This window comes from Arachis hypogaea, chromosome 6, assembly GCF_003086295.3.
Source record: "Arachis hypogaea cultivar Tifrunner chromosome 6, arahy.Tifrunner.gnm2.J5K5, whole genome shotgun sequence".
Lineage (NCBI taxonomy): Eukaryota > Viridiplantae > Streptophyta > Magnoliopsida > Fabales > Fabaceae > Arachis > Arachis hypogaea.
In genome coordinates, this window is record NC_092041.1 from 87423012 (window position 1) to 87435227 (window position 12216).

Here is a 12216-nt window from a genome sequence, read left to right on the forward strand (position 1 = left end):
TTTGAGTAAACCTTATCTTAGTAGCAAAACCAACGCGCTTGGCATAATTCTGATAAAATTGATTTGCATCATCAAGGGTTCCAAAACATATGCCAACCTTGGGCACATCCTGTAAAAAAGTAAGCCTATGTCGGATGGTAAAACAAAATCTCATTAAAGTGGGTGCAAACTGTCTGATTCATGTGTATAAAATTTCATTAAGGTGTATGCAAACTGTGCCGAGTGAGGTGTGCAAAATCTCATTAAATTGGGTGCAAACTGTCTGATACATGTGTGCAAAATTTTATTAAAGTGGGTACAATTAATCTGATTCATGTGTGCAAAAAATTAATTACATTGGCTGAAAAATGTCTGATTCATGTGTGCAAAATTTTGTTAAGATGGGTGTAAAGTATGATGAGTAAGGTGTGTAAAATCTCATTAAAGTGGGTAAAAAATATACTGAGTGAAGTATCTCAACTACTCTTAGGTATTGAATCAACAAACTTCTATGATCTATCATAATCAAATATTTAAGGCAATTAAAAATGTATTTATCATTAAAACTTCTATCATCTAGCATAGCATCATTGAATTTCATTCATTCAAAAATAAAAGGCCAACATCAAAATGCTGCATGCTTCTCCATAAAAAATAAGAGAAAAGAATGGGATGATCAACATAAATCCAAAAATAGTTAAACAAAACCAAACAGAAATATCAACTTTCTTAGCATAACCTTTAGGATGAGAATCAAATGCCACAATGGTAGAAGAAACCGAGAATGCAATAGCATGATTTACTTTTCATGGATTTAGAAATAATTTACTTTTCATGATTTAACAAATGATACTAGAACTTAAAAAAGATGAAGATTTGAATGTATGTACATGGAATTATCTGCTAACAAATATTCCTTCATGACCAAATCTGCCTGGTTCTGAAGACTTGAATTTCATAATTTGGGAGAATTCAACAATATAGTAATTACACTAAAAAATATTTGTACAAACAAGTGGAGGAAACTAGTGAGGTATGAATAGCAGCAGCAGTAGAAGAAGAAGAAGAAGTAACACAAAGCAAAACAGAGAGAGAAGTTGCTACCAATTTGCACATTCATTGAATTGTTACAAACAATTACAAATTTGATGCTTCTACTTCTATTTTGGGTTAATAACAGCTAAGGTTAGATTAGTTTCATTGAACATGCATCTTATCTTATTATTTATTTTCCTTTTTTATTTGTTTTTATGCTTATTTCATGTAAATTAATAAATTATTATGTTGTCAGGAGGCCAAACTAGGCGAAACACTGTTTGAGAGTTAATGTATAAATCATAATTGCATGTCTCATTTTTAATATAGAAATAATAGATTATGATTCAATGGATGTAAATTTTCAACATGGTGTCTTACACTGAAACATAAAAAGACAACAGCATATAACTGAAATTTCGCTGAAAAATCAAAACAACAAATAGTAACAGCTTTTATATTTTCTGTCTTAGTCATTTCATCAAACAGTTGATTTGCGTTAACTATGGATTGTTGCATTATGAAATTCAAATTTGAATAATGTATAATTTGGATTCTATACATTCAATTTAAACTCTATTATGAAAAACATAAAACAACATGCTTTGTGAGCTCAGAAATTAATAATCATAATTATCATTGTGTTCATTAATGTAATATGAAAAGCATTACAAAAATCATGAAATTATAAGAGAGAGAAATTGCTTACTTCAATATTCTATTCTTTTAAAATTGATTCCACCATTGACATGGAGCTAGAGAGTAAAATTCTGAGTTGTTCTGCACCTGAGAAGGAATGATCAACAGAGAAGAGAATTTCTATGCAAGAGAACAAGAATTAAGTTATGAATATAAATATGAATATCAATTGTAATTTGAACATGCACATTCATACCAGAATCTTCAAGTGGCATCAAACGAGAATGATCCAAATAATACAATTGTGTGTACTTCTTGTTTTCTGACTTTTTATTTTTTTTGTTGTAAATTTTTGTTGGCAGTTTAGATGTAAACGTTACAAATGATCACTTGCGACAAGTCTTTGGGAATTACGAAAAGTTAGTTCATGTGAAGTTTCCATTCGGCAAGAGATGTGAATTTGAGCAATATGCCGACAGATATTTGATGTTTGGTACTTTGGTATTTGTGTAGCGTTAAATTACATTTTGCATAAGAAGGTCCTGATTTTGATATGATTTTTAATGCATCAGTTGGGCAAAATGCTAGGCTTTCATGGAGATGGAGTCCTTTAAACAAATAGGTAATAAAACTTGCCTATAATTGTTGTCTTAGCTACATGTGTCGTAATTTCTTGTTGATTTTGATTCATGAATTTATATAATTTCAGACTCAAGCAGACCCAAACTAGTGGAATGGTAGTGGATATTATGGATATGCACAGGGCTATGAAAATTATGGTTATGCTCCCGCTGGACAGGACCCAACATGTATGAAAGCTATCCAAGATATGCAAATTACAAACCTCCTCAGCAGCAGCAACAAATGGGATATAGTTAAGAATCGAAATTCGGCTTCTATTTTTCTGTTATCATTCTATATCCCTATGATACTTATTTTCAGTTACTTCAATGTTCATGGAAAACTAGTCAACTCTATTCCCTCTTTTATTTTTCTTTCTTTTTTATTCTGGTTAGTTATGTATGGTTGCTATATTAAGATTTATATTTGTTGTAAAACTTTGGTATCAAATCATGCTTGCAGAGTACTTTGTTGATGTTCACATATTTGATGGATTGGTCCATTAGATATATATTTCTAATTAAAATTGGTTTTTCACAAGTTACATTATTATAGATTTGTTGAATGTAGTATACTGTTATTTGTTTCTCACTTTTTCTTCATTTTTTTACCTTTTAATTATGTTTATCATTACAATCTTTTTTTGTATTTTAATATTGTTATGTCTTTTATCTCATTCAATTAATTTATGTTAAATTATTTTAAAAAAACTCGTGTAAATGTCCGTAAATCTGATAGAAGAAAGCAGGTTGGAATAGGCAGGGATAGAGAAAGGGGTAGAGGAAGGACTGTTGCTATTGCATCTCCTCACCCAACAACAACCTCTGCTGTTGCATTTTCATAACTACATACTCCCCACCACACCTACTACTGCATCTTCACAACCACTACCCACCACACCTGCTGCTGCATATTCTCAACCACCTTTCATATTTGCTACTTCAGATTCTCAGGCTCCAACCATAGCTACTAGTGCTGCAGATTCTAAAGCTCTTATCATAACACCTTCTAGATCTTCACGAGTTGTATAAGAGGAAAATCAAAAAGAGTAGAAGAGGTACTGAGAAGAGAGAAATCTCAGAGAAATATAAACCTATTATAGGTGGAAGACTAGGGTATATAAGTAAGTTCGCAATTCACTAATGTTTTTTTACATTTAACGTTAATGGGACTAAATTGAAAAATATTTTATAGTATAGGGACCCAATTAAAAAGAAAAAAAATATAGGGATCTAATTTAAAATTTAATGAAACTATATGAACATGTAGAATAAAACCTTAAAATTAAAAGAAAAAAAATCAAAAGCTTCAACTAAAAGAAGTTTAAAACAAACATAAAGCAAGTCAAAAGTCTTACTTATTGTCAAATGTGAATGTCAATGAGGATTGAGGAGTTTATATATGATTAATTTAATTAAAATTGATAATTATTAAGTCTCATATTGTCTAAAATTAAAAGTCTATTAGTCATTATAAGTGTGAGACAATCATTATCTCTTGAACTAATTTTTAGGATAAGTTAGGCCCACTTGATTTTTTATATAATATCAGAGCAAAAATTAAAAGGAATTATTATTAGGCCACCCCCACTCCACAACAAATTCAAGCCTTGTTCAGTCCTGAGCGTGAGACGAGTGTACCAAATCTCACATTATCTAATATTAAAAGCCTAATGATCCTTATAAATGTAAGATAACCCTTACTTAAACTAATTTTTGGAATAAGTTAGATTCACTTAATTTTATAATTGCAAAAGTTTTTATTATTCCAATATTCTCAAAGGCTGAAGCTGAAGGCTAATTTTTTTATATTGATTAAATATATGTCTAATACGTTATTATTGGAAGATTGAGTGTTTTTCTTTGATATGGCATTATTTTTTTAATTGATATTAATTAAATCGAACGGTCTGATTTTTTTGAAGAGAAAAATAAACTACAAATTAAATGGTCTGATTTGTACTTTTAATTTTTTTTATTTTTGAAAACAAAAATCGAAGAGTCCGATTTCAATATATTTTTTATTTAAAAAAAAACATATATTGGACGTTCCGATTTCAATATTAAAAATTTTTTAATTTCCAAAAATACAAATCGGACCATCTGATTTGTGATCGTTTGTTTAAAAAACTAAATAATACAAAGAAATCGGAGACACCCATTTCTGTAATCTATACCAACATAAAATATTTCAGTTCTCACACTATTTTGTGATACATATCTCTCTGTAACACATGAAAAATAATAAGCAAAAAAGAAGTGTCTTATGTTGTATGCAAATTAAATTGCCTTAGCAAACAAAGTGGATTTTGAAGGCAAGTAAATATGGTACGTTTCAAACTCCACTGTGGTGTGCTTGGATTACGATTGGAGGCATTAATGTATATTATACGCTGCAAACAGGTCAGGTGGCGATCAATTATGTTTGGTATAGCTTCATCTGTTCAACAAGTAAGTTCAAAATTTTATAAAAATTTATTTACTAAAAGGATTTAGGCTCTTTTAGGAGATTTTTTATTTTGTTACTGGTAAGAAAATGGAGTTTTACTTGGAAATGACTATGAACGGTGTTTAACAGGAGGCTTGTAACATCCTACCACATAGAGCTTTATGCTTAAGTCATAAAATAGAGGTGGTGTGGTATTACAATCTCTAAAATAAAATATATATAAGTATAATAATTGAAGGAAGATAATATACGAGGAGCCTTGAAAGATAGGTAAAGCAAAATTGCAAGTTTAAAAGCGCAACGCTCAAGAAATAACGTAACTTGCGTACGAAGGAGGTTAAGGTTCATAAACATATATATATACAGAAAGTAAGAACAGAGGGTCAAGAGTACAAGATAACAAGCTCCTAACTCAGCCTACGAAGTTAAGGCTAGCCGAAGGATATTTACATACAAAAATATATAACTGATAGCCCAAAAATACAGGTATGAAACCCTGGTCCTCCATAAAACTCTAAGAGGTGCAACAGTAAAACAAATATATACATAAGGAGAGTGTATACATATATAACAAAACATTAAAAGTAATGTCCCAAAACATTCACTTTGCTGCAGAAACTCCAGACGCCTAGCAAGGTACATCTCGACCTACATCTGAAAACCAACATCACATGGGATGAGAATCGGGAGTTCTCAGCATGGTAAAGGTGCCAGGTACATAAGACATAAGGCCCTGAAAATGGCAGAGACAATCCTAGAACACCAACATTCAGATTATAAAACTTAAAGAGCTAAAACAGAAATCATAAAATCAGGGTGGTCCTCTAAGGGTTTCTATCTCAACTAAAACTTAAACCTAACCCTCAAACCTTCTCATTTCCTCCAATCCTCCAACACCAGAGAACTACACAGACAACCAAACAGACAATAACAAACACAGGTAGAATACAAGTACTACAGATAGAAAATAGCATATTATAATCACTTAGGTAATCCCAATTAATGCACAAGCAAGCAATTCAAATGATATGCATATTATGTATGCATGTCCTATGGCTGATGAGTCTCATCTGTCGGTTATCAAGCCAACTCGACAAGTTCGGCTGCTAAACCATGGACTTTCCCCTGACGGGTATCCCCAAGAGTCTATGCATAGCTTTTTCGCATATATATAAAATTTCTCAATGGGGGTATCCTTCCCGGGAATTTATACGTGCCCGGTCACCATTACGTCATAGGGTTAACAGAGTATTGAGTTTCAACCTAGAACACGTGGTGGCAAGCCACGGTACTTTACCCAGGGACATTCGTATCTCAGATAACATAAGTGCATAGGCCTTATTTTATTCATATACATTTCATAATCATTCATTATAGCCATAACATTACTTATATATCATATATTTGCACTTTTATACATAATTCATCATAACCCAGAGCAAGTGGGGCGAACCACACCCTTGCATCTACCCGGAGAGCCTCTATGCTAACTAACCTGGAGCAAGTGGGATGAAACCACAACCTTTGCATCTACCCAGGAGGTACATTCTCATATGCCAGGAGGAGTAAAGGAGAGGATCCTAACATGCCACCATCTCCCTGGGGCCGATTTTACAATACCAGGAGGAACAAAGAAGGGGATCCTCACCTTCCACCATCTCCCGGGGTCGCACTTTCAAGAAAGAGTGATCAGATGAAATATTCATTCCTTTCTTTAATCAGTTTTATAATTTAAGAAGTATATATACATATATTTATGCCTCCTATCCTTCCATACCTAATTCATCACTTTTCCAACCTTACTTCGTCCCTAAGATACCTTCTTTCCCCTAACTTCATCTCACTACTAGGCTTATTACTAAAATATAAGGTTAAAAGAGTGAAAATAGAGGTTCAGAGATTTAAATTCATGTTTAAAATACTAAAATCCCATTTGCTGAAAATAGGGGTCACGCGTACGTAGGTACGCTGGACAGAATCAAACGTCCGCGTATGGAGGGTCCACATATGCATACTGATGAGTGAATAATTTATACGCTTTTTGGCATTGTTTTTAAGTAGATTTTAATAGGATATAGTTACTTTTAGGGATGTTTTCATTAGTTTTTATGCTAAATTCACATTTTTGGACTTTACTACGAGTTTGTGTGTTTTTCTGTGATTTCAGGTATTTTCTGGCTAAAATTGAGGGACTTGAACAAAACTCTGATAAGAAGGATGACAAAGGGCTACTGATGCTGTTGGATTCTGACCTCCCTGCACTCGAAATGGATTATATGGAGCTACAGAACTCCAAATGGCGCGCTCTCAACGGCGTTGGAATATAGACATCCAGAGCTTTCCAGCAATATATAATAGTTCATACTTTATTCGAGATTTTACGACGTAAACTGGCTCTCAACGCCAGTTCCATGCAGCATTCTAGAGTCAAACGCCAGAAACACGTCACGAACCAGAGTTGAACGCCAAAAATATGTTACAACTTGGCGTTCAACTCCAAAAAAAGCCTTTGCACGTGTAAAGCTCAAGCTCAGCCCAAGCACACACCAATTGGGCCCCGAAAGTGGATTTCTGCATCAATTACTTACTTCTGTAAACCCTAGTAGCTAGTCTAGTATAAATAGGACGTTTTACTATTGTATTAGATATCTTTGGTCTCAGTTTTATTTTATTATTCATCTTAGGAGACTATTGATCACGTTTGGGAGGGCTGGCCATTCGGCCATGCCTGAACCTTCATCACTTATGTATTTTCAACGGTGGAGTTTCTACACACCATAGATTAAGGGTGTGGAGCTCTGCTGTATCTCGAGTTTCAATGTAATTACTACTATTTTCTATTCAATTCCGCTTATTCTTATTCTAAGATATTCGTTGCACTTCAACATGATGAATGTGATGATCCGTGACACTCATCATCATTCTCACCTATGAACGCGTGACTGACAACCACTTTCGTTCTACCTTAGACGGGCGCATATCTCTTGGATTCCTTAATCAGAATCTTCGTGGTATAAGCTAGAATTGATGGCGACATTGATGGGAATCCGGAAATTCTAACCTTGTCTGTGGTATTCCGAGTAGGATTCCGGGATTGAATGACTGTGACGAGCTTCAAACTCGCAATTGTTGGGCGTGATGACAAACGCAAAAGAATCAAGGGATTCTATTCCAACATGATTGAGAAGCGACAGATGATTAGCCGTGCTGTGACAGAGCATTTGGACCTTTTTCACTGAGAGGATGGGATGTAGCCATTGACAACGGTGATGCCCTACATACAGCTTGCCATGGAAAGGAGTAAGAAGGGTTGGATAAAAGCAGTAGGAAAGCAGAGATCCAACAGGGACAAGCACCTCCATACACTTGTCTGAAATTCCCACCATTGAATTACATGAGTAACTCTATCTTTATTTTCTGCTTTATTATTTATTTAATATTCGAAAACTCCATAACATTTACTATTCGCCTAACTGAGATTTACAAGATGACCATAGCTTGCTTCATACCAACAATATCCATGGGATCGACCTTACTCACATAAGGTATTACTTGGACGACCCAGTGCACTTGCTGGTTAGTTGTGCGGAGTTGTGACTAAGTGTGATTCACGTTTGAGAGCGCTACTAAGTTTTTGGGCGCCATTGTTGATGATCACAATTTCGTGCACCAAGTTTTTGGCGCCGTTGTCGGGGATTGTTCGAGTTTGGACAACTGACGGTTCATCTTGTTGCTCAGATTAGGTAATTTTCTTTTTATTTTCTTTTCAAAAAGTTTTCAAAAATATTTTTCAAAATTTTTCCCTTTGTTTTCAAAAATTATTCCAAAATTTTTAAGAATGAATTCTAGAGTTTCATAGTAACATGTTGAAGCCTGACTGGCTGTAAATCCATATCCAAATCCTTTTGGATTGAGGCTTCCACTTGTCAACATAACGGGTATGTATATGGAGTTGGATGAAATATCAGCTGTTGCTTGCCTGATTTATATCTTCTAAAGCTGGCTGGCTATTAAGCCTTGCCCAACCCTTGGATTGGAGCTTTAGACTAACATTGAAAGATTCCTGTAATTCTTATTAAAAATTTTGAATCTCTTAATTTCTTTTCCTATATATTTTTTTCGAAAAAAATAAAAGAAAAATACAAAAAATCATAAAATTATAAAAACCAAAAATATTTTGTGTTCTTGTTTAAGTCTTGAGTCAATTTATAAGTTTGGTGTCTATTGCATGTTCATCTTATTCTTGCACTTTTTTTTTCCGAAAATTCATGCATTCATAGTGTTCTTCATGATCTTCAAGTTGTTCTTGGTAAGTCTTCTTGTTTGATCTTGATGTTTTCTTGCTTTGTGTCTTTTATTGTTTTTCATGTGCATCTTTGCATTCATATTGTATAAGCATTAAAGATTTTTAAGTTTGGTGTCTTGCATGTTTTCTTTGCATCAAAATTGTTTTCAAAAATATGTTCTTGATGTTCATCATGATCTTCAAAATGTTCTTAGTGTTCATCTTGACATTCATAGTGTTCTTGCATGCATTATGTGTTTTGATTCATAATTTTCATGTTGTGAGTCATTTTTTATGTTTTTCTCTCTCATAATTAAAATTTTAAAAATAAAAAATATCTTTTCTTTGTTTTTCTCATAAATTTCAAAATTTTGGGTTGACTTAGTCAAAAAATTTTTAAAATTAGTTATTTCTTGTTAGTCAAGTCAAAATTTCAAATTTAAAAATCTTATCTTTTCAAAATCTTTTTTAAAAATCAATTCTTTTTCATTTTTTTATTTATTTTCAAATTTTTTTATTTGAATTCTTCAAAAATCTTTTTCTTAATTTTATTTCAAAATTTTCGAAACTTTACTAACAATTAATGTGATTGATTCAAAAATTTGAAGTTTGTTACTTTCTTGTTAAGAAAGGTTCAATCTTTGAATTCTAGAATCATATCTTGTAGTTTCTTGTTAGTCAAGTAATCAATTTTAATTTTAAAAAATTAAATCTTTTCTAACCATATCTTTTTAATCATATCTTTTTATCTTATCTTTTATATCATATCTTTTTCAAAATTTTATCTTTTTTCAAAAATTTGATTTTAAAATATCTTTTCTAACTTCTTATCTTCTTATCTTTTTATATTTTCAAATTTGATTTTCAAATATTTTTCAACTAACTATTTAACTTTTTGTTTGTTTCTTATCTTTTTCAAAACCACCTAACAACTTTTCTCTCTATCTAACTTTCGAAAATACCTCCCTCTTTTTCAAAAATTCTTTTTTTTTTTTTTTTAATTAATTAATTGTTTTAAATTTTAATTTTAATTTTATTTCTTATCTTTATTTTCGAAAATCATTTAACTCCTTTTCAAAATTTAATTTCAAAAATTTCTCCCTCTCTCATCTTTTCCTATTTATTTATTCATTTACTAACACCTCTCTTCACTTCTCTTCATCTCAAATCACTGCCCCTATCCTTTCCCTTGTGTTTGGATTCTCCTTTCTTTATTCCCTTCTTCTTCTACTAATAATAAGGAACCTCTTTACTGTGACATAGAGGATTCCTCTTCTTTTTTTTTGTTCTCTTCTCCTTCATATGAACAGGAACAAGGAAAAAGGCATTCTTGTTGAAGCTGATCCAGAACCTGAAAGGACTTTGAAGAGAAAACTAAGAGAAGCTAAACTACAACAATCCAGAGACAGAAATTTTCGAACAAGAAAAGGAGATGGCAGCCGAAGCCAACAACAATAATGCAAGATGGATGGTGATTATACTACACCTAATTCCAAGTTTCACTGAAGAAGCATCTCAATTCCTGCCATTGGAGCAAATAATTTTGAGCTGAAACCTCAACTAGTTGCTCTAATGCAACAGAACTGCAAGTTTCATGGACTTCCATAAGAGGATCCCTACCAGTTTTTAACTGAGTTCTTGCAGATCTGTGAGACTGTTAAGACTAATAGAGTAGATCCTGAAGTCTACAGGCTCATGCTTTTCCCTTTTGCTGTAAGAGACAGAGCTAGAGCATGGTTGGACTCTCAACCTAAAGATAGCATGGACTCCTGGGATAAGCTGGTCACGGCCTTCTTGGCTAAGTTCTTTCCTCCTAAAAAGCTGAGCAAGCTTAGAGTGGATGTTCAGACCTTCAAACAAAAAGATGGTGAATCCCTCTATGAAGCTTGGGAAAGATACAAACAGATGACCAAAAGATGTCCTTCTGACATGTTTTCAGAATGGACAATGATAGATATATTCTATTATGGTCTATCTGAGTTCTCTAAAGATGTCATTGGACCATTCTGCAGGTGGATCCATTCACCTAAAGAAAACGCCTGCAGAAGCTCAAGAACTTATTGACATGGTTGCAAATAACCAGTTCATGTACATTTCTGAGAGGAATTCCATGAATAATGGGATGCCTCAAAGGAAGGGAGTTCTTGAAATTGATGCTCTGAATGCCATTTTAGCTCAGAACAAAATGTTGACTCAGCAAGTCAACATGATTTCTCAAAGTCTGAATGGATGGCAAAATGCATCCAACAGTACTAAAGAGGCATCTTCTGAAGAAGAAGCTTATGATCCTGAAAACCCTGCAATGGCAGAGGTAAATTATATGGGTGAACCTTATGGAAACACCTATAATTCATCATGGAAAAATCATCCAAATTTCTCATGGAAGGATCAACAAAAGCCTCAACAAGGCTTTAGTAATGGTGGAAGAAACAGGCTCAGCAATATCAAGCCTTATCCATCATCTTCTCAGCAACAGACAGAGAATTATGAACAGAGTACCTCTAACTTAGCAAATTTAGTCTCTGATCTGTCTAAGGCCACTTTAAGTTTCATGAGTGAAACAAGGTCCTCCATCAGAAATCTGGAGGCACAAGTGGGCCAGCTGAGTAAGAAAATCACTGAAACTCCTCCTAGTACTCTCCCAAGCAATACTGAAGAAAATCCAAAAAGAGAGTGCAAGGCCATTGATATAATCAATATGGCCGAACCTAGAGAGGAAGGAGAGGACGTGAATCCCAATGAAGAATACCTCATGGGACATCTCTCAAGCAAGAAGGAGTTCCCTATTGAGGACCCAAGGGAATCTGAGGCTCATATAGAGACCATAGAGATCCCATTAAACCTCCTTCTGCCATTCATGAGCTCTGAAGACTATTCTTCCTCTGAAGAGGATGAAGATGTAACTGGAGAGCAAGTTGCTCAATATCTAGGAGCCATCATGAAGCTGAATGCCAAGTTGTTTGGTAATGAGACTTGGGAAGGTGAACCTCCCTTGCTCATTAATGAACTAGATACATGAGTTCAGCAAACTTTACCTCAAAAGAGACAAGATCCTGGCAAATTCGTAATACCCTGTACTATAGGCACCATGACCTTTGAGAAAGCTCTGTGTGACCTAGGGTCAGGCATAAATCTTATGCCACTCTTTGTAATGGAGAAGCTGGGGATCATTGAGGTACAGCCTGCCTTATTCTCATTACAAATGGCAG

The 12216-nt window shown here is 33.7% G+C and overlaps 1 non-coding gene across 1 annotated transcript; it reads right to left on the reverse strand.

The window, feature by feature from the left end:
* Positions 1 to 10834: 10834 nt before the first annotated feature.
* LOC112700303 (small nucleolar RNA R71) lies at positions 10835 to 10938 on the reverse strand. Its single transcript, XR_003153213.1, has one exon. It is a non-coding gene; the product is annotated as a small nucleolar RNA R71 (small nucleolar RNA).
* Positions 10939 to 12216: the final 1278 nt, after the last annotated feature.